Source organism: Leptosomus discolor, chromosome 2 (genome assembly GCF_034619465.1).
Source record: "Leptosomus discolor isolate bLepDis1 chromosome 2, bLepDis1.hap2, whole genome shotgun sequence".
Lineage (NCBI taxonomy): Eukaryota > Metazoa > Chordata > Aves > Leptosomiformes > Leptosomidae > Leptosomus > Leptosomus discolor.
In genome coordinates, this window is record NC_141392.1 from 4,147,580 (window position 1) to 4,166,792 (window position 19,213).

The following is a 19,213-nucleotide window of genomic DNA, read 5'->3' on the forward strand; positions in this document are numbered from 1 at the left end:
CTCCTGAAATACGACTGTTGCTGATGTCAGTGGCTAAAAGTGCAGGGCTGGCTGTTCAGGTGGCGAGCACAGCACGGGGTGCTGGGCAGGGCACCAGAAATCGCCGTGATTCCATTGTAGCTCTGGATTTTCTGAGAGCTGTTCAGCAGGTCGCTTGGCCGCCTTCTGGTTCGTATTTTTCATGTTGCTAGTGTTGGCTGGTTAACCAGTTAATGCTCATACTGTTGCTTGAAAAAGTTATGTGTTACTTTTGTCATTGCTTGTTGTTACAGACAGTTTGCTGAATCATTTTTGTGATAGCTTTTCTGTTTATCCACCGCATTTTCATTCCTTTGTCTGATTAGAAAGCAATTAAAATAAACAGATGCCTTTTGCTTGTGTCTGTGCAATAACCCTGAATTCATAAATATTACTGCATCAGTAATGATCCTCCTTAGTACTACAGTAGCTGACAAGGCTGAAACGCTGAAAGAAATGGCAATGCAAACAAACGGGGGTTAATATTCTCGTTAGCAGGCAACGATTAGAAACACGGCTTGCTTGAAGTGAAGACAGGTCCCTGCCCTGGGGGTGAAGCTGGGCGCTTCCTTTCAGATGGGAAATTTCAGCTTACTGCTGGTATAAAAACTCACTAAAACCACCCTTGGCTAATACAAAAATCAGAATGAAAACTTTGTAATGTTTTATTTTTATGTGGGTTGTCTTGCCCTGTTTGTAAAATGCAGCTGCTAGGGCATCTGCAGTAGCTAGAGAAGGTTAGAGAGGAGCTATACCAAGTTTTGGATTACCTATGCAGATGATGGAATGTTTTTTTAACATTACATGACAATCCACTCTACATCAAGAGCCATATTCTGATGAAGGTTTAATACAAAAGGAGGAGAATTAAGATTAGAAATAATCCCTTGTGGAAATTAAACCATAAAAGTTAAAAAAAAAGGCAAAACCCACCAAAGTCCTTTCCTTGGAACAACTCCTTGAAGGCAGCTGGGGACAATCGAACACCAACTTCTGGGCAGTGTTTCCAGGCTATCTTCCTGCAAAAGGTCTTCTAAATCCTTCCAGCTGTCATCAGGCACTAGTGACAAGATAACGTTTCTCTTGACCTAGAGTAAGTCCCTTTTAACAGAAAACACGCTGCTGTTAAATGATCAGACCTGCCTTGATGTGTATTACATCACAGACCACCTGGAAATAAAGTATTTTGAGGCAAATGTAATATTAAGGAAAGGTAGTCTGTGAAGCCCAACACTGTCCTACTGGCATAATGTAAAGTGGCTTAGAACCACAATGTGTCTGTTCCTACACGAGCTACACACGTTTCCAAATGCACCCGTGGCATTTGAGGGCTTTGTTTTGTAAAGAAACAAGTCGGTTTAGCCTTTTTCGTTCAGGCCTGTAATTTACCAACATGGAGGAATCCAACTGATGCCTGTGGAATCAACAGTCAGAGTCTCATCTTCAGCATCAGCTGTATCAGCACCTATGCACCACTGAGAGTAGAAGGTGAAAAAAAAAAGTGTTTTCAGTTTAAAATATATGGGTTTTTAATGCTTTGAACTAAAGCCTGGCATCCTTTGGAATAAGGGTTGGGTTCTGTGACTTTAAAAAATGTCACCATTTTTCGTATCATCAGTGTGTTATCTTTTTTTTCTTAACTTCCTATTCCTGGCACCCAATGCCAGTTCTATTATGCAAGCTGGGACAAGGGGACACTGGGTCACTTTGGAGGTTGAGTCACAGCCGGAGATGAACTGTAAAACCAAACCTCGCCATTTTGATCATTAGAAAATCGCAACTGGATTTTTCTTGCAAGAGTAGATGTAGTAACCCGGCCAGCTCAAACGCAGGCCGTTACCTTTGGTCTAACAAAAATTTTCTCTGTGTGTCTGGCAGCCTTTGTCATTCCTGAGCCCAAAAGTGAGTGTTTGAGAACTTTCACCGCTGGGAGGGAAGAAATTCTTCAGGGCACTGTGGAAGGTGACAGTAGCATCTATAGAGATAATAACTACATGTATGCTTGACAAGATATGAATCAATTTATTGGCAATTAGTGTGACTAGCAAAGCACTCTTAGAGGTTGAAAATGCCTTTGTCCCTATAGTAAGGGGCAGAAAACCTAAAGTGTCCATTTCTGCTTTAGCTTTATTCCGTATTGATCAGGCACACACATTTCTCTCCTGTAATTGCAAGCAGTAGCAAAGAAGACTAGAACATGTTCTGGAGTGCACAGGCAAGAGTGAATCTGAACAGACGAAAAAACTCTCCATGTGATCTTTAATGTTTACAGATGATATGGTAATTTTTAACAGAGATGAAAGTAAGCATCTGAAAAAAATGTTTCTAGTACATAGTGCTCCTGACTGCCATGCCTGAGAACTGTTTCTACAAGGGGAGGGCAGAGAAGAAAATATATTGCATCATTAGGAAAACGAGTTGTGAAGCAAAGGTGATGATCTTCCCATGAAGAGCTATCATCTCCTGCCTTGAATGACTTGTAGAAAGCAAATTTTAGTGGGACCTAATAAGTCCAATTAGGATAAAACCTATTTTATGCCTTTTCCTATATCTGGAACAGCAATTTTGGTATAATGCAGGCGATAACTACAGGCCTGGCTAGATGGGGAAAGCCTGCAAAAACAACAAACAGCTGTCCCTATGAATCTACAACCTAGGGCTTGCCTGTCGAACTCCTTGGTAGTGTGCTGGCTACGAATGCCTGCATCTGTCATGTGTGATTCTCTTTAGGTGTCAATAATTAGCAACAGTCTGACAATCTACTGGGAGTTTTATTTGCCACTCTGAGGAAGTCTTGGGAAAGTGTACAGGTCATTGAAAGATGAAAAGGAAGCTATAGCATTGCATGTAGCATGTTCCTTAATTGCTATTGTTGACTTTGCACCAACGAAGCAGAGGATATTCCCACAGCCCCCCTGCTGGTGGCTCCCAGAGATGTACTTGAGAGGCGACCAGGAAACATTCTGCTGGGAGCACAATGTGAAGCCACGCCAGGCTTTTGAAATCTGCTTTCCAGACCAATTGAAAACGCTGTTGAATTCAGGCCAGTCTGGCCTGAATGTGAGAGAAAGGACCTGGCTGGAGTTTCTTAAACCATCTCATGTTACTTTCTGGGGAGTTTATTCCAGCATGATGGGTTGGTAGGATTTCTCTGGCCAGTAATGCAAGGATAGGTATTTTGTTGCATTGCACTGCATTTTCTCTTCCCTGCTCTCTTTTCACCCTCTTCTTTCGTTGTTTATCTTCCTCATTTTGGACATACTGAATTCTCCTGGAAGTTCAGAGGGGAGAAGAGTGAGAGGGAGGTGAGACAGACAAGCTGTCCTAAGCCACTCAGGAAACTCTTATGTCACTACAAATATACCTGCATCATGGAGGCTCTATGGTTACAGCAAGTCTTCTTGCTGATCAACTGAAGATTTGACAGATACATTATTTTTGCATCAGTAGATCTGTTTTTACAACCCTGCCTGGTATTTCCTTCCTGCTCCCATTCCCTCCTAATGCAAATAAGTGTGTGAAACATTCCCCAATGCAGCTGAAAATGGATGAAGGCAAGGTGAATGTTTTTGATAGTTTCTCCAATATATTTTTTTCTGGAAGATGATGTTTGTTCAACATGCAAGTGAAAAAAAAAATCCTCCATCCATGTGAAATTGAATGGTCATGAGTGATTACTTTCTAAGATGCCCCACACTAGACCTTCAGGAGTAGCTGTCAAATATGAGGGTGTTGTTTAGTCTCTTCCACCTGCCCTAATGTCAGTCCTAATAAGTGGCCAGGAAGATATGTATTGAATATTCAATATAATGAATATAAATGACAATTTTTTTGTGTGTGTGAAATATGGTATATGGTCATATTTGAGAGCATTTAAAATAGTCCTCTGCTGGGTTGTCTCTTTCACTTACACTCAGGGCAATGTTTTGTGACAAAATTAATGATGGTAAGCAATGTGAAGATACCGAAGAGTGAGAACTCCTAGTGAGGTATTTGTTACGGTGACTTGGATTCTTCTGTTCATCTCAATTTTACTGAGAAAGTCAATGAAGTTCCTTTGAGTAATGTTAGTGTTATTTCTTTGGAGTAATATACTCTAAAGTTACGTACTTTACGCATCTGTAACTGTAGGCAAAGAAGTTAGCACAGAAGATTTGGATTCCATTATAGTTCCCTGCCTTTTGTTCAGTTTTTCTTCTTTTCCCCACTATGCTTCTGTAAGCAACTGTCAATATTGCAAAGGCAACATGAACTTACAAAATCAATAACTTTTCTTTCAAATCTTCAAGGTATGAGCCAAACAGAGTGTACATAGCACTAAAGGTAGGTTTCCATTCTATAAGCACCTGCTTTTTCCCCGAGATTTTCCTTTTGCTGACAGACCGATTAGAAATGTTATCTTTTTCATAGATCTTTGCCAACTTGATGATGACTTTGAGCAGGTTTTAGGTGGCAGAAAGCATCTTGCTCCTTGCACAGAGCCATCACTGTACAATGTGAAGACCTTGAGGGAAAGGCGTGACTACCTCAAGGAAGGTCTTACTCTCCTTGTTACGGTATCTTAGAGTCTCAAGTGATCATGGATAATAAGGTATGAACATGGAGAAATAAAATGGGTAATGTTACAAGGCTGCAAAGGACAGTAAAAACTCTTTAAATATATTTTATTCACCTAATAACGGTCTCTCTCTCCCATCCTTGATTTCTGATTGTCCAGTATGGACTTGTTACTGCAATGCAGCCACGAGAGATGATGCAAACTCCACTGATTTAGCGAGGATAAGGAATGGGATATCTACCTGTTTTGAGCCTGATCCCTAGCCCACTAAAGCATGTGAGTGAATCCTTGGTAATGTCTGGGGATGCAGCACCTCATGCCAAGGTCACAGGAATTATTTTCAAGACGAGAGGCGGTTAATGAGTAAGACACAGTAAAACATTAAACATCAGAAGCGCTTTAGTAGGCTGTGGGTAATAGCCACATAAGGTATTGACTCGGGATGTCAGAAATAGTCTCTCCACAGAGCTTTAATGGTGCCAAATGCAAGAGAAATTCCCTCTTATCTTATCAGTAAGATTACAGCTTGTACGTGACACCAATCAAACATCACTGAATCAGCGGGAGAACAGACTTCTGAATGATTGCTCCTAGATTTGTTTTCCTTGGAGATTTCCTATCCAGAGACCCACTTCAGCTCTGTTTAGCTTTAAGAAGGATGTGGCTATTGCATGAAGTGATAGCACTCCAGTTTGGAGTACAGCTCATCTTCCGTCTGTTTTCTACAGCCACAGGTTTTGAACACCTTTTAAGGCAATTGTCATTCCTTTTCACCGGATTTTATCAGTGGTCTTTTACAAAACCTGTATGTGCTAGTACCTTCTAACAGGTCCCAGAGGAAGCTTTAAAGGAGGAATTTAAACCTAGAAAAAAAAGATAAAATCTGGGGCATTGTTCAGTCGCTGCATGCACTAGAGTTGTTTGACTATTCTGCTTCCCTGGAGGACATACATGGGAGCCTTTTACGATGTCACCGTGTATTATGTGTAAATGTGAGCTTTATTTTGAAGTAAATGTATATGAATTCTCTTTATTTACCTCTGCAAAAATGTTGTGTCCTGCTAAGGACATCAGCAAGTCACATTAATGTGTGGAAGGGAAGGAATAAGAGAGAAGGAGGAGCAAAAGCAATTTACTCGCTGTGCCATCCACATTGTTCACTGGAGAGGTGTTTAGGACATGTGGACATGAGCATGTGGGTTAGTCGGTGCAATACCTGGGCCAGGTACCCAAGGTTCCAGCCGCTATCTGTGTAAAGCTGCAAAAACCTGGTGCCCAGCTGATCCTTCTTAGACCAGTATCAGCACCGGGAGCAGCAGCCTCAGAACCGTGTTGGATCACAGCCCTGGACCTCACAGTGCCCTGTGCCATCCGCAACGTGAAAGCGGCCACCTTTGCTACTTTGAGGACAAGGTCCCCCTTCTCCTCACTGCCTTCCTCTGTATGTCACGTCTTCTCAGTCTGCTCCTTACCTTGGACTGTGTTCAGCTTTTCTCGCCACTTTTCTTTCCTTTTCCTTGCATTATGACTCCACCCTTCCCTTTCTCTCTCTCTCTGTTTCCCTCCTTCCTAGTGCCACCCTCTTTTCTTTGCACAGACTTGTTCCTGACAGGTCTGGTTGCGTGTGAGCATGGAAAAGGTTCTTCAACTGGTCGCAAGTTATTAGACTCCACATATGACTCTACCTGTGATATACCAGAGGCTTGGATGACTTATCTGATATAGTAATCTTTAAAAGGAATGAGAATGAATGATTATGCAAAGATTTTGTTACATTCCATAACAATGCTTAAGTGAGAGATGGAAATTTTCATGCTTAATTATTGCGTGAAAATGGCTTTTCCAATACTGGTAGAGGCTGAGGTAGAGAATGATGAACGTTTAACAGGGAAAAAAAAATTGACTCACCCACATTCTCCATTTTTAGGACAAGCGCCTTAGAAAAAGAAAGGTGATTAATTTTCAGTTTACCTTTTCTTTAACGTAACAAACTTCCATTTGAGGTTTAATTGGATCTGTTCTAGGATGCAACAAAAAGTTAGTGGAAGATAAAAGGGGCATAGCAAGAAAAAATATTCAAAGTGAATAATTTAAGATCACATCCATAATTAATGGCATTTGGAAAGCTTCCTCTAGTGCTCTAATCATATCTCAAAATGTGCTAATTAGAGCAGTTTGGTACAAAACAGAGTATGCAGGTGTTGAACAGCTTCTTCTGTTCTTTTTTAAGAAATGTTGTGGTAACTAGTTCTCCTGGCATTAGTGTTCACATTTATTAAACGTTTCCCCATGTAACATATATTTGACAGCCGAAAAGCGTGCATATGATTATTATGTTTTTAAAATATTTTGATAGAGAATGCAGAACGAAATCAGGTATTTTTAGTACAGAAACTTAAGCTTGTAGTAAACAGTGGGGCATCCTATAATGTCCATTGGGGACATAACTAGTAAGGAGTTGAAACAGGAAAAGAGAAAAAAATCAATGTTCCTTGCCTTCAAACAGCAAACTATCTACATTCATCTACTTGAAATTAATGTTATCTAAATGCAGTTCTGATACTTCAGCAAAGCTAAACCTTTACTTACTGCTTGGAATGTATTTAAGTGTTGTTATCTTTTGGCTAGGCAGGATTTTGCTGTCCAATTCTTCATTTATCTTGGAAATCAGTGACAACCCGCATCACTGTTCCCTCTCTCTAACCCCTCTCCAAAACTAATAAATACAATCCAGAAAGAAGTGAGCTGTGCATTCAGGACTGTGGGTGTATACGTTTGTGCATGTATTATTGCTCTGCCATAATGAAACAGCAAATCCTGAGGCGATGCTTAATGCACGAAAGACTCTGAACCCTCCTGGCAGGAGCTGGTTCTATGGGGCCGCAGTGTCCAGCAAGCAGGTGTCAGTACTGTCACGTAGAGAAAACGGAAGATCGCGGATTGTATTTAAAATGAATCTATCATGACTGCAGGATTTGTTTCATATTCTTATCCTAATGCAATGTTTTATTTCATTGGGGGTTCTACAAAATGTAGCAGAATGAAACAAACAGTTCTCCCACCATGTATTATTAATAACTGTTATAATTTCCTTTAAGGTTAGTTAACCTGGTTAAGAGCAGAGCTTCTTTCTATTACAGGCCACACATTCATTCTAAGATACTTTATAGGAGAGCCTACAGTCTGAAATATTAATCTTGCAAAATCTAACACATGGGCTTGAACCTGAGGTACGTCCAGCTTTTCAAAAGACTCAGCAGTATCTAGGTCCTTTTCTTCTCGGGCAGTCCATAGACTTGCTGCCACCTACGAATTAGCCTTTTTCCTATGCTATGTTCTCCTTATCCTACCCATTAGCATTCAACTCTTTTCTCTGTCTTCTGCAGCTAGATGAATTCTTCCCTGAGAACAATTCATTTGACAGTGAAATTTGCCATTTTTGCATTTGTTATTTCTCCATGAACACATCACAATTTGCATTAATTAGTTTATTATTTGAAATTATTTGATGAATAGTTTGTTCCAACCCATTTCACTCATGTATCTTAATATTAATTTGAGTGTTTCATCCCAGTGATTTACCATTCAAAGTGTATCCCATTGTATCACGTGGTGATTGTTTCTGTTCCTTCTCTGAGTGACACAACTAGAGTCAAACGAAGAGAGAGAAATATGGAAAGTTTTCAAAGAAAAGTTTAGTTCTATTCTTTTACTATTTTCCACAATTTTTTTTTCCTGAGAAATCACTACATTTTCATTTTTGCATTGTGTTCTTTTTTCTCAATTTCAAAACCTCAAAAACATGAGAAAAAAGTGATTTTTAAAAAGCCACTTTTTTGTACTCCCTGTTCAAGGTGATGGAGCAAAATAAATTGAGATTTTATATTATCCAATAATAAAGCATTATTTCGATAAAAATATTTTTGACCAGTCCAAGTTATGCATTCTATAAACACCTTCTGCTTTCTCATGAATTACGATTCACCAATAAAAACAATATTTTGCCAGTATTAAGTAAAATTCTGATGGAATTAAAATGTTCTTCCACTACCTCCATTTGTCTGAGGAAAGAAAATGACACCATCAGGAAAACAAGAAAGAGTAAAATAAGCTAACAAGCGTGACCACGAACTCCTTCTTTCTGCTCTGTATAGAGTTTTTGCTCTGAACTTCTAGTAAACTTTGGAGTATAATCACCTTATTTCTGCTAAAATGGATATTATATTTCTGTACAGATCCAGTCTGAAAAAACTACCCCAAAAGAAACAGAATGCTATAGCCAGAGATTAGAGTAATAATGAAATCCTTACTATTCTAATGTTATTCATAGTGGGTGTTGAAAAACAGCAGCTGAATACGTTCTTAAAAAAAGAATGGGGAAAGATCTCCCTTAGACACTGATTATTTATTTTTTTAAACAAATCTTGGAAAAATGGGCATATTCCGGTATGTAATTGTATGCATTATGATTTTAATTACATAGAGTTCAACAACTTTGCCTAGGAAGACATAAAGTGGCTGCTCATGGCAAAATCATGGAAAGGCAGCGATGGAACGCAAGTGGGGAAGCAGAAGGGAGCAGCAGTGTAATTAGTAGCAGCAGCATGCTTTGATAGCAGATGGGTCCTGCCACGCAACCAGTGTCACTTTTGAGATGTCAGATGTGTTTGGTGAAGGTATCTGTGATAGCCAAGGCGTTTTTGAGACAGGCCATGTTACTGGCACAGTGTTCTGGTGAGGAAATCACCATTGAACAAAATAAAGGGATCCCACAGAAGCAGGGTGGTGACTGAGTGGGGGTAACTGTAAAAGTTCAAGGCACGGCCCCATGGATTGGTTTCTGGGCAGAGGCTGCTGCTGTTTACTTTCGAGCCAGTCTAATCCAGGAGGACTACACCTGTAAACGCCAGGTTTATAAAATTTCTGGTGACACAGAATTAGTGAATAGGTAATAATCATAAATTGGATATGGGGTATAGAGGCTGCTCTGGCTGTTTGTGTGGTCACCTGACAAGGTTATATTTCCAGGCACACAGAAAGTCTGACAGTTTGGAAACTGGGACTTCATCCTCAAAATCAGAAGCTGTAGGGCACCAGAGCAGTGAAAAACTACTGAACATGAGTGAGCAATCTTGATGTATCAATACAACTTCTGAAGAATTAGTTGGGAAATGTCATATATGATCAAGGGAGTACTATTTTTGCAGTTGGCATGGCATGAAGAGGGACTTGCCTGTTTCTTTCTAGCTATTTCAATTGTTTCAGTGAGAGTTATAACTGTTGTTATGAGTCACGAACCGCTGGCACTAATGATACACTTTTGTTTTGAGTTCTAATAGTCATCCTTCAAAAAACCTGATGAAGGATTGAAAAGGATTTGGAAAAGAATAAAAGCAAAATATTTTTTTCTAGGGAGTAACTAAGAAAATTTAATCTGTTTAATGCATCAAAGAAAATTAAGAGATGATAGTGGGAAGAGATGGCTTATTGTAGGTGGTATTTCTGTCAGGAAGATGAATCCATGAGATTCAGGAGCTGGAAGCTAGACTAAGGTAAATTCAAAGGGAGTAATTAATCAGTGGAACAACTTTCCTCCAGTTGTGACGGATTCTCTGTCACTGGCAGCTTCTAAATCAAGTCTCAATATATTTTAATGCTTGAAATAAGATAAAACTCTCAAGAAGAAATAATTTTTGTGAGGTTTTTGGCCTACCATGTAAAGGAGGAGAAGAAAAAAAATCTCCACTCTTAAAATCTATCCATGAAACTTCCCTTTGTAGTTTATCAGTATTTAAGTCAGTATTTAAGTCTTTCAAATGATTTTGAGACGTGTGTAGAAAAGATACTGTATGTCTTACCAGAGGGAATTAAAAGTGAATCTGAGAGCAAAATAAATATAATTATAGTCAAATTGGCAAATAAAAGCAAAACAAAGCTATTGACTTCTAGGTATGCCAATTCTGTTTCTTACAGCTGAGACAAAATCTATATTTTTGTTTCAAACAGCTACAGTCAAAATATGTGAAGGGTTTTCTCAGAAAATAGTAGACATGGTCATGTCTTTAAGTTCTTTACCACCAGAGCTCCACGTTAAACAATAAGTCTTTCTGGAGCATCAAGAAGCCAAAGAGGGCTGACAGCCACGATCTAAATAATGTTACCAGTGGATGCAATATTGTCCGAGAGCTGTGGACCGTGGGGAAGTCTTTTCTTGCTGGCACTGAGGCAGCAGCATTGCCTCACTATAGGCAGCCTGTCTTTATGGTGGATATTTCTCTGCTGAAATGCCACGGTGAGGTACTGTGTGTATCGAGAAGAAACTACAGTCACTTCTGATAAAAGCGATGGCTCAACTGCAAGCTGTTTTATCACAAAGCCCTTTGGTTTGTACGTTTTGCTCCTGGTTTGGAGTTTAGCGTTTTAGCGTCTTGCTGAAATTGCACGTTGCGTTTGTTGGAAGGGTTGGTAGAAAGCAAGAAGCCCAGTGGCCAAGAAAAGATGTACTTAGGGATGACTGGAAAATAGCCAGAATCGTTCCTCTAGATGTCTGTTTTGTGACTCGGAGGAGAAATACGTCCATCTTCAGAAAAAGAGAATGGGCAAGACTAGCTGTGCCAGCAGGCAGGGGGACTGCTCGCTTCATCTCCCTTTCTCAGACCTGTTAGAGCCAGCTGTGCCTATCCTCTTCAAGAAGAAGAAAAAAAAAAGGGGGGTGGGGGGTGTTACATTAATAGGGCTTTCTGGAACGTCCTTGTACATGTACACAGATCACCCGGAGGATTGGTATGAAAGCTAGTTGGGAAATTATCTCAGGTTTGGCCATTAATCTGTGGCATTGTCTTACCTTTTGGGTACGTAGAAATGGGCTGGTAACAAACAGCTAAATGCTTCAGGCAACGTGATAGAGTGTAACTGCTTCTCATGGCAAAAAAAAAAAAAAAAAGACAAAAACCTGTGCTTTTACCTAGTTCCTGTCCTGAGTGTTGCATCTACAGCTCTGAAACTCTTTTTCTCTTCATTGCTCCTTTAATTAAAAGAAACCTCCCAGCCTCTCTGGGGCACATCCCTGAGGAGAGATTGTTTTTTTGGATGAGAAGCATATTCTGCTCTTTCATCCTCCTCAAAACCCAGAGTTTGTTTTCCCTCTGTTTGTCAATCAGCATGAAAAAGCTTTTTTTTTGCTCTTAGTGCACCGGAAATAAATACGAAGAAAAGACAGAAAGCTCCAGGCAGTTTTAATGTGGGGGAAGGCAACGCTGCTGTAAAGCTGCAGCAGATGTACGCCTTAATTAGATGTTAATGAACAGGCAGGCACATGTAAGTGTGCAGCTCTGATGGTGTGGAAGGAAGCAGAAAGATGGGGCAGAAAGACTTTGATGTTGCCCGAGTAAAGGTACATTTAAACATTTCTCTGCTGCTGTTTCTGGTATCCAGCCTCGGTTTTCCCATCACTGTGTGGCAGCAAATCATTTTGTTTCTTGCCATGCAGTGAGGGGAACTGAGCTGCATGCTCTGCTTCCCTCAGCCAGGCTTTGAATTGCTTCAGTTCTCCAACTCCAGGGGAGAGTTTGCAAACCTGAATTGGCAGAGATCCACGCAGCAAAAGTTTTGGCGAATCTTAGGTGTCAGAATCACCGAGAAAGTTAAGGGGGAGCTGGAAAAAATAGAAGGTGCTCTGAACTTGGAAGGAACAGGTAAAGAGTACAAACAGAGATGAAGGGCACAAAACGAGATGCAGAGACAGGGAAAACGACGAATTATTTCAGGTGCTGAGATCACAAATCGCCTCTGGCCATACAGGTAAATTAGTGGGCAGAATGGCTAATCAAAACCAGCATAAACACCCAAGACTAACAATACCTGTGAAGTAGGATTAGAGGCACATGTAAAAGAAAACCAAATGCTATCAGATAAAATCACCAGAGAGACAAATAATGTGGTAATAAGAGTTATGATAGGCTTAAACATTTGCTATGCTGCTCATTGTAAGGAATACATATATTATTCAGTGCATATAAATCTTCTGGGATGTAATTTTTTTGGGGGGTGGTTTAATATCTAAAATCAGGGTGTTTTCACTGTCTGTCCTCAGTGCAGCATTACAAATCTTATTTATGGATCAAAAGGAGCTCTAGGCTCTGCAGTGCTCCCAACAAAGGGCCTTTTCTCTCCTGGAGTTTGTGCAGCTGATGATCACAGGTCTGGGGTATGGCATCTCTCCAAACCCCTGTAGAAACCATGTCGCATCCCAAGGCCGAGGCAGTGACAGCAGTCTGGAAGGAGAGGTTCAGCAGAGGAGAGGGGATGCAGGTGAGACCACAAAGCTTTACTTCACAGAGAACCGAGGGTCAGAGGCTCTGCTTTGGGAGGTTTTGCTCTTATTTTTCTCAGATGGGGAATAGGAAGCACTGTGTGCATCCTTCACGGTCTGCAACGATGGACCTTTCTGGTGATGAAGGGATCCAGAGACTGAAGTCCAGTCTCAGATGGGGGATTGCAGGAAGAGATGGCTGCTGATCCTGTACTTCTAGGGATGCGTGCTGGTGAAGCAAGAGTATTCTTTCTTTATTAATTTTTTTTGGCAATATATTTGGATTAACTTCTGTGGAAATACTCTAACGCGGGCTCTAAGTGCTTGGACTGGCAGGCAGGCCAGACTGTCTGTTTGTCTGCCTGCCTGCCTATCTGTCTATCTCCCTTTTGATCTATCTATCTACATTTTTTTAGTCTCCCAGTTGTACAGACAGCCTGTCTTTTCTGCTAAACGGGGACTCCCCTTCTTAACATCCTGTCTGTTTGAAGCCAGTGTAACTTCAGCATGACAAAGGAGTTTTATTCCTGATTATAACTTCATATTTTTTATACTTTACCATACATGAAGGTCTCGGTGCCCTTTGTGAAATCCATTACCTCCGCCACACCTTCCTCTGACCCTTCCACTGACTTAGCACCTCCCTGTGGCACCAGTGCCACCTTGCTAATTTTGGAGCAGGGAGTACCTCTGCGTATTTGAGGCCAACTTTTAGTCTTTCACAGGGCTGAGGGACCTCCTGGGTCCTGTGCCTGGAAAGAATAAGGTGGGAAAATGTAGCACAGGATATTTATGTCTGGTATGGGGTTCAAAGAAGCCAGGAGGGCTAGGGAGAATCAAGAACTGGCTGGTGAACCAGGGCTACACCCTGTTGCCTGACACTGTGGCATTGACACAGACCTGGCTCCCTCACTCCCACGTGGCTCGTGGTGCAGAGGCTTGTGTCCTCTCACAAATACTGGCTGCTGCAGGGCTGGCTCAGTGTGGAAGCTGGAGGGCAGTGTCAGGTGGTGGTGGGGGGCTAAGGACACATGGGAGATACTGACTCACAGGCATAAACCAGAGCTACTGAGGATTTTGAGGCACATTGGTTTTGTTTTGGTTTGTTTTTTTTTTTTTTACAGAAGTAAAAATATCTAGTAGGATGTATGATCTTGGACACGAGAAATATGTTGTAGTAGACACATTGCATACAGGAAGATTATAGCTAGTATACTTAGCTAAAACATTTACATAATACTCATGTTTTGTGTGTCATGATGCCTAACCTTGTTCATATAGAACATCCTAAGAAATATTAATGAGTCACAAAAAGTTTACTACTGCCTACCTTGCTGCATTACCACAGTCCTTGTAAACACTACTTCCTCTTTGAAAAAGTGCTTTTATTTGTGCTCGCCACTTAGCGTGTTTGCTGCTAGTTTCACAGTATCAAACACCAAAGGTCCATAGAAGTAGTCTGGCAAAAGGGCAGGAATTCCAGTGTATTGGCTACTGCCAAGCCATCTGAGCCATCCGTGTTTGCTATTCCTGTAGATTCTGTTAGTATCATTCATTTTTCAGCAGATTGAAAAAAAAAAATCTAATCTTCTTTACAGATGCATAGTAGGTAACATGTAATAAAAAGCCATCGTTTAAAATAAGATTTTCCTATCTCCTTTCATCCCTGGGTCCTTTATCAAGTGTGTAGGCAATAAACCAAGAGGTAAGTATCAAACTAATTGATTGTCCTATCATTTCTCCTCCCTTCTCTCCAGAATTTGCACTGCTGATCCCTGCCTAATGCTAAGGAGGTACCTGTGTTATTGTCTTGTGGGAGAAGCAGGGTAAGTATTGTAAAACTAATGCGTTTTGTCTGTGGGGGAAATAAGATCTGTATGTATTTAAAGAATCTGCCAGGGAAAAAGAACAAGCTGGGATCCTTCTAGGAACCTCATCTTCAGCCAGGAGCATTTCTGTTCTATTTTTAAAATGCAGAAGTAGCATTGACATCTAGTGGTGTTTGTTCCAGTATTTTACTAAAGAGATTTAATGGTCCACAATTCAATTTGAAGTGAAAGTATCCCCCGAATGACTCTTTATACAGTTTTTTGGAGACCAAAGTCAATATCTATGGGCCTTTGGAGATGCAGCAATTGATTACCTGTCCAAGTCAATGAGCTTTAAAACCCAAAGAGATTCAGAAGTACATTTCACTGTTACAAAACCTCACCCCTGATACCACTGATGTGCATTGACTGGTCCACAGTGAAGTTCAGTGTATAAATAAAACATCTTGTCCTGAGACCTAATTGAAGTTTTGTAGCGTCCAGAAAACTATAAGTTAGCACCTTTTGCTGTAATGCTGGTATGCCTGGATTTGTGCCTTTAGTGCGTGTCTCAGTGCATGATGGGCATAAAATATATCACATTTTGGAGCCAATTTTTCTGCTAAGTGTCGTCCTTTGTCTCCTTGGCTTGTCGTATAACATCACCTCGTCTTCTCAGAGCTCCTTTCAACCTGAAGAGCTCTGCCAGCAGTATACAGGAATCGCTTCATCCCCTCTAAAATGTAAGTCAATTGAGCAATTACTTTGTGACTCTCTGAAAGGCAGGAGCTGTTTGAGAGCGCCAACGGTTTGTGACTGAAAAGGAGAAAGAACAGAATGTCCAACTGTAGCTGCATATGACAAACTGCAAGGGACAGAAACTGGGGCTGCATAGGGGAAGGAGTTGATTCAATCTTTCGGAAAATAAAAGCACTTCTCTGAGGAAGTTGTTTGTGGATTTAGGATCTAGGTTTTACGTCTTACCTGAGCGAAATACGTCATTTATCAACACTAAGTCAGGGGATTGCTGCGCTGACTGAAATGGAAGTGAGTAATGTCTTGGAAATCTGATGTCATGACTTCAATTTAATTTTCTTTTCTGCGGAATCTCATGGCTGAGTCCTAAAGATTAGGCAAGATTTCACTGGAGGGGAACTCAATAGGTCTTCTAGTTCTGAACCTTAACACAGGGTCTGCTGTACCTTACCTGAACGTACCCACCATCCCTGCAGAGAAGTATCAGCTTTTCTACACAGTACTGGCCCATATTTAACTACCACTTGTTTCTACTTAGCTCTTAGCAATAATAAGCATATAACAAGTAATTGCTCTTGGTTTTTGACAGGTCTAGCTAAGCTTTGCTTGTTTCTATAAGAGTAATGATAGGAGGAAATAAGTATTGTAATGGCTAACTTCAATAGAAGGGCATCAAGTATTTTGTTTTAGGGAGGGGAAAAAAAGAGGTAACTTTGGAGTACACTGGTGTGGGAGTTTGGAAATAAAGTGTGTGGCTGCGATCCTGCCCATCTTTTAAGAAAGGTAACAAAGACAGTCTGGGCTATGGGCTAGTCAGCCTCCAAAAGGTTGTAGACTGATGGAAGCCGTTTCCAGGCACACAAAGTACTAGAAGGTAATTTGAAGAAGTCAGCATGGATTCACCAGGGGCGAGTTGTGCCTCCTATGACGGAATGACCAACGTTGTGGATGAAGGAGCAGAACTTTGTTGTTTGCAAGCACGTGTCTTTCAGCCCAGCTTTCTACACGCTGTTCCATAGCATCCTGCTAGCCACGCTGAGGAGATATTCGCTAGGGGGTGGACTACAAGGTGGGTGGTGGGATACAATTTGGAAATGCAGATGGAAATGTGCATGAAATGCACGTGAAAGTATCAAATAAATGTGATGTACTGTCACATTTACTACTTAGAAGTGGTTACTAACATCTGTCCTTTGCTTCCTGTCTACCGTAGCAGAGAAATGTTGTGAATTAAAGACAACAGAGGGCTCTGCTTTATTAGAAGAATTGGCTGGTTATTAGTATGAGAGAGTTAGAAGAATATATGTTTATTTTATTCTTCAAACATACACTATTCCTATGGTTTTGGGTTTTTTTTATATTACTTGTGTTTGCAGCGTTCACAGAGAGCTGTTTATTGCTTTTCTTTTTAGTTACTTTTTGATGAGGTAATCCACAAATGTGTCATGAGTGGATTTACACTGTGTCTTGAGATACTACATAGCAGGAGATATCCAGCTTCAGAAATCCCTTTTTGATGAAGATAAAATCACAGATTTTCTTCTTACTTTAATTAAGTAAATACATGATTTTTAAAAATACTGAAAAACAAGAGCCATGAAAAGAAAATGCAGTGTTTCAGAAATATATTTGGAGGGTTTTTTTTTCCCCTAGGACTATTATTCCTTTTTTTTTTTAAACCAAGAAAATCTCAACAATCCTGGTCTGTTTTCACGTAGGTCCTGATTTGGTGAGTGATTAGCTGATCTCGTTAAATACACATTGAACCTCAAACATAGTCATAATCTCACAGATTCATCTGGATTACTTATATGCCTAAGAGATATAAATAGCATTAAATATGTTGTTGAATCAGGTGTATACTCTGCCACAAAGTTTTAAGCTGCTGTTTCAGCTATGAAAACTTTGGGAATTCCAGGGACCCAGAAATACTTACAATTACTGCGGACACGTAGGTCTGTGGCTACTGGCTGGTATTTTACTGACAAGAGTTGCAGACTTCCACTAGTCAAAGGAAGGAGGCCAACGATCTCTGAACACTTTGGTTGTTCATAACTTCTCCTTACAGCTCACTGAAAAACATACTTTTTACTTTAGCTTTGACTGTTCACTTTAGCTTTGACGGTTAATCTAGCACAGAGAAAATTAGTGATTTTTTTTTTGAGATTAAAAATATTATTGCAATTATTTCTACTTATTCAGTATTTTGATGTGGAACAGGGAAAGCTCATTACCAAATCAGGCCCTCAGCCTTATAATCTGATGACATTTTATATTCTCTAGACACAGTCAGAATTTTTAATACGTAACTGTTTATGCACCATGGGGAAATAGCAGGTGGCAGTGAAAATGAAATGAGGTTTACTTTGGGAAAGGTTTCAGACCCAAGTTCTCCAAAGGCTGAACTGAATGCTCAAGCAGTTTGAGGAACATCTATCGAGAAATAAAAAAATGTAACTCATTATTATTAAAAAAAAAAAAGGATGACCCAAGGAACTACTGGTGAGTCTCACCTCTGTGCCTGGCCAGATCATGGAGCAGATCCTCCTGGAAACTATGCTAGGGCACATGGAAAATAAGGAGATGATTGGTGACAGCCAACGTGGCTTGACTGAGGGCAAGTCATGCCTGACAGATTTGGAGGCCTTGTACAACAGGGTTACAGCGTTGGTGGGTAAGGGAAGAACGACTGACATCATCTACCTGGACTTGTGATTCTGTGATCTGACCACCAAGGGAAAGGTGTTTTGTTCCGTTCTGTTTCGTTTGTCTAGGAAAAGGAATGTTAACTATATATCGTTACATTTATCAGCCAGACTTTTGTCTTTGGGAATGACCTAGAGAAAGCAAGACTAACTGATTTCCAAGGGCAAAAAAAAAAGTATAGATATGAGGCATGACAGAGCATTAAAACTTCCTGGGGATGAGGGTAGTTGATCAGAGAATTTCACACAATACTCTCTTTCCTGAAACTAAATCAGGAAAGTCAATGAAGCTAAAGTTAGGAGATAGTTTTTGACCTCTGGAGATGGAAAGGACTCAAGAAATCGTCACCTTTTCCAGACAGACATTATTGGTCCTCAACCCAGGAAGTAAAAAGATTAACTAAATAAGAGGAATGATAGAGCCAAATGTACCTGCTATGAGACTGTGCAACTGAATGTTCCCAGCCAAATCCTCTTTCTTTGCTTTGAACAAAATGTGAGGATTTGGACTATTTGAGGTTTCTGGAAGTTTGATGCTGAAGAGGCGCAGCAGCTCTGATAGAAAGGTGGATTTCTGCAGTAGTGAAAGCCTTTACCCATAACTTGTATGTATCCTTTAATTTTGAGATCTTACAGACACTGTTGCTCCTGCAGAGAAAGTCTGTGCATAGACAGTTTAATTTGTGTCCTTTCCATGCAAGTTTGTGGGTCTGGGAAATCCCAGGTTAAAATAAGATGTGCCAGGCTGAAATGGACACCAGACTCAGTGCCTTGAAGGAGAATCTAAGAGGAGATGAAGGAGAGAACAGACTTGAGGATGCAGGACTGATAACCCTGAAGTCCAATATTCTCTCTTAAACCACCACACAAGCAGCAGAAATCGCTCTTCCTCCTGCCATGCTTTTAAAAGCTCTGGATCTTCATACACACATCAGTCATGAACTGAAGGGAAGAGCCCAAAGGATGAAGGGGTTGTTAGTGCATTTAGTCACTTGTGTCTTTGCTATTACTGGCAGCAGAAGAGGAAGAGCTGGAACTGCTCATAAGTGATTTTGTC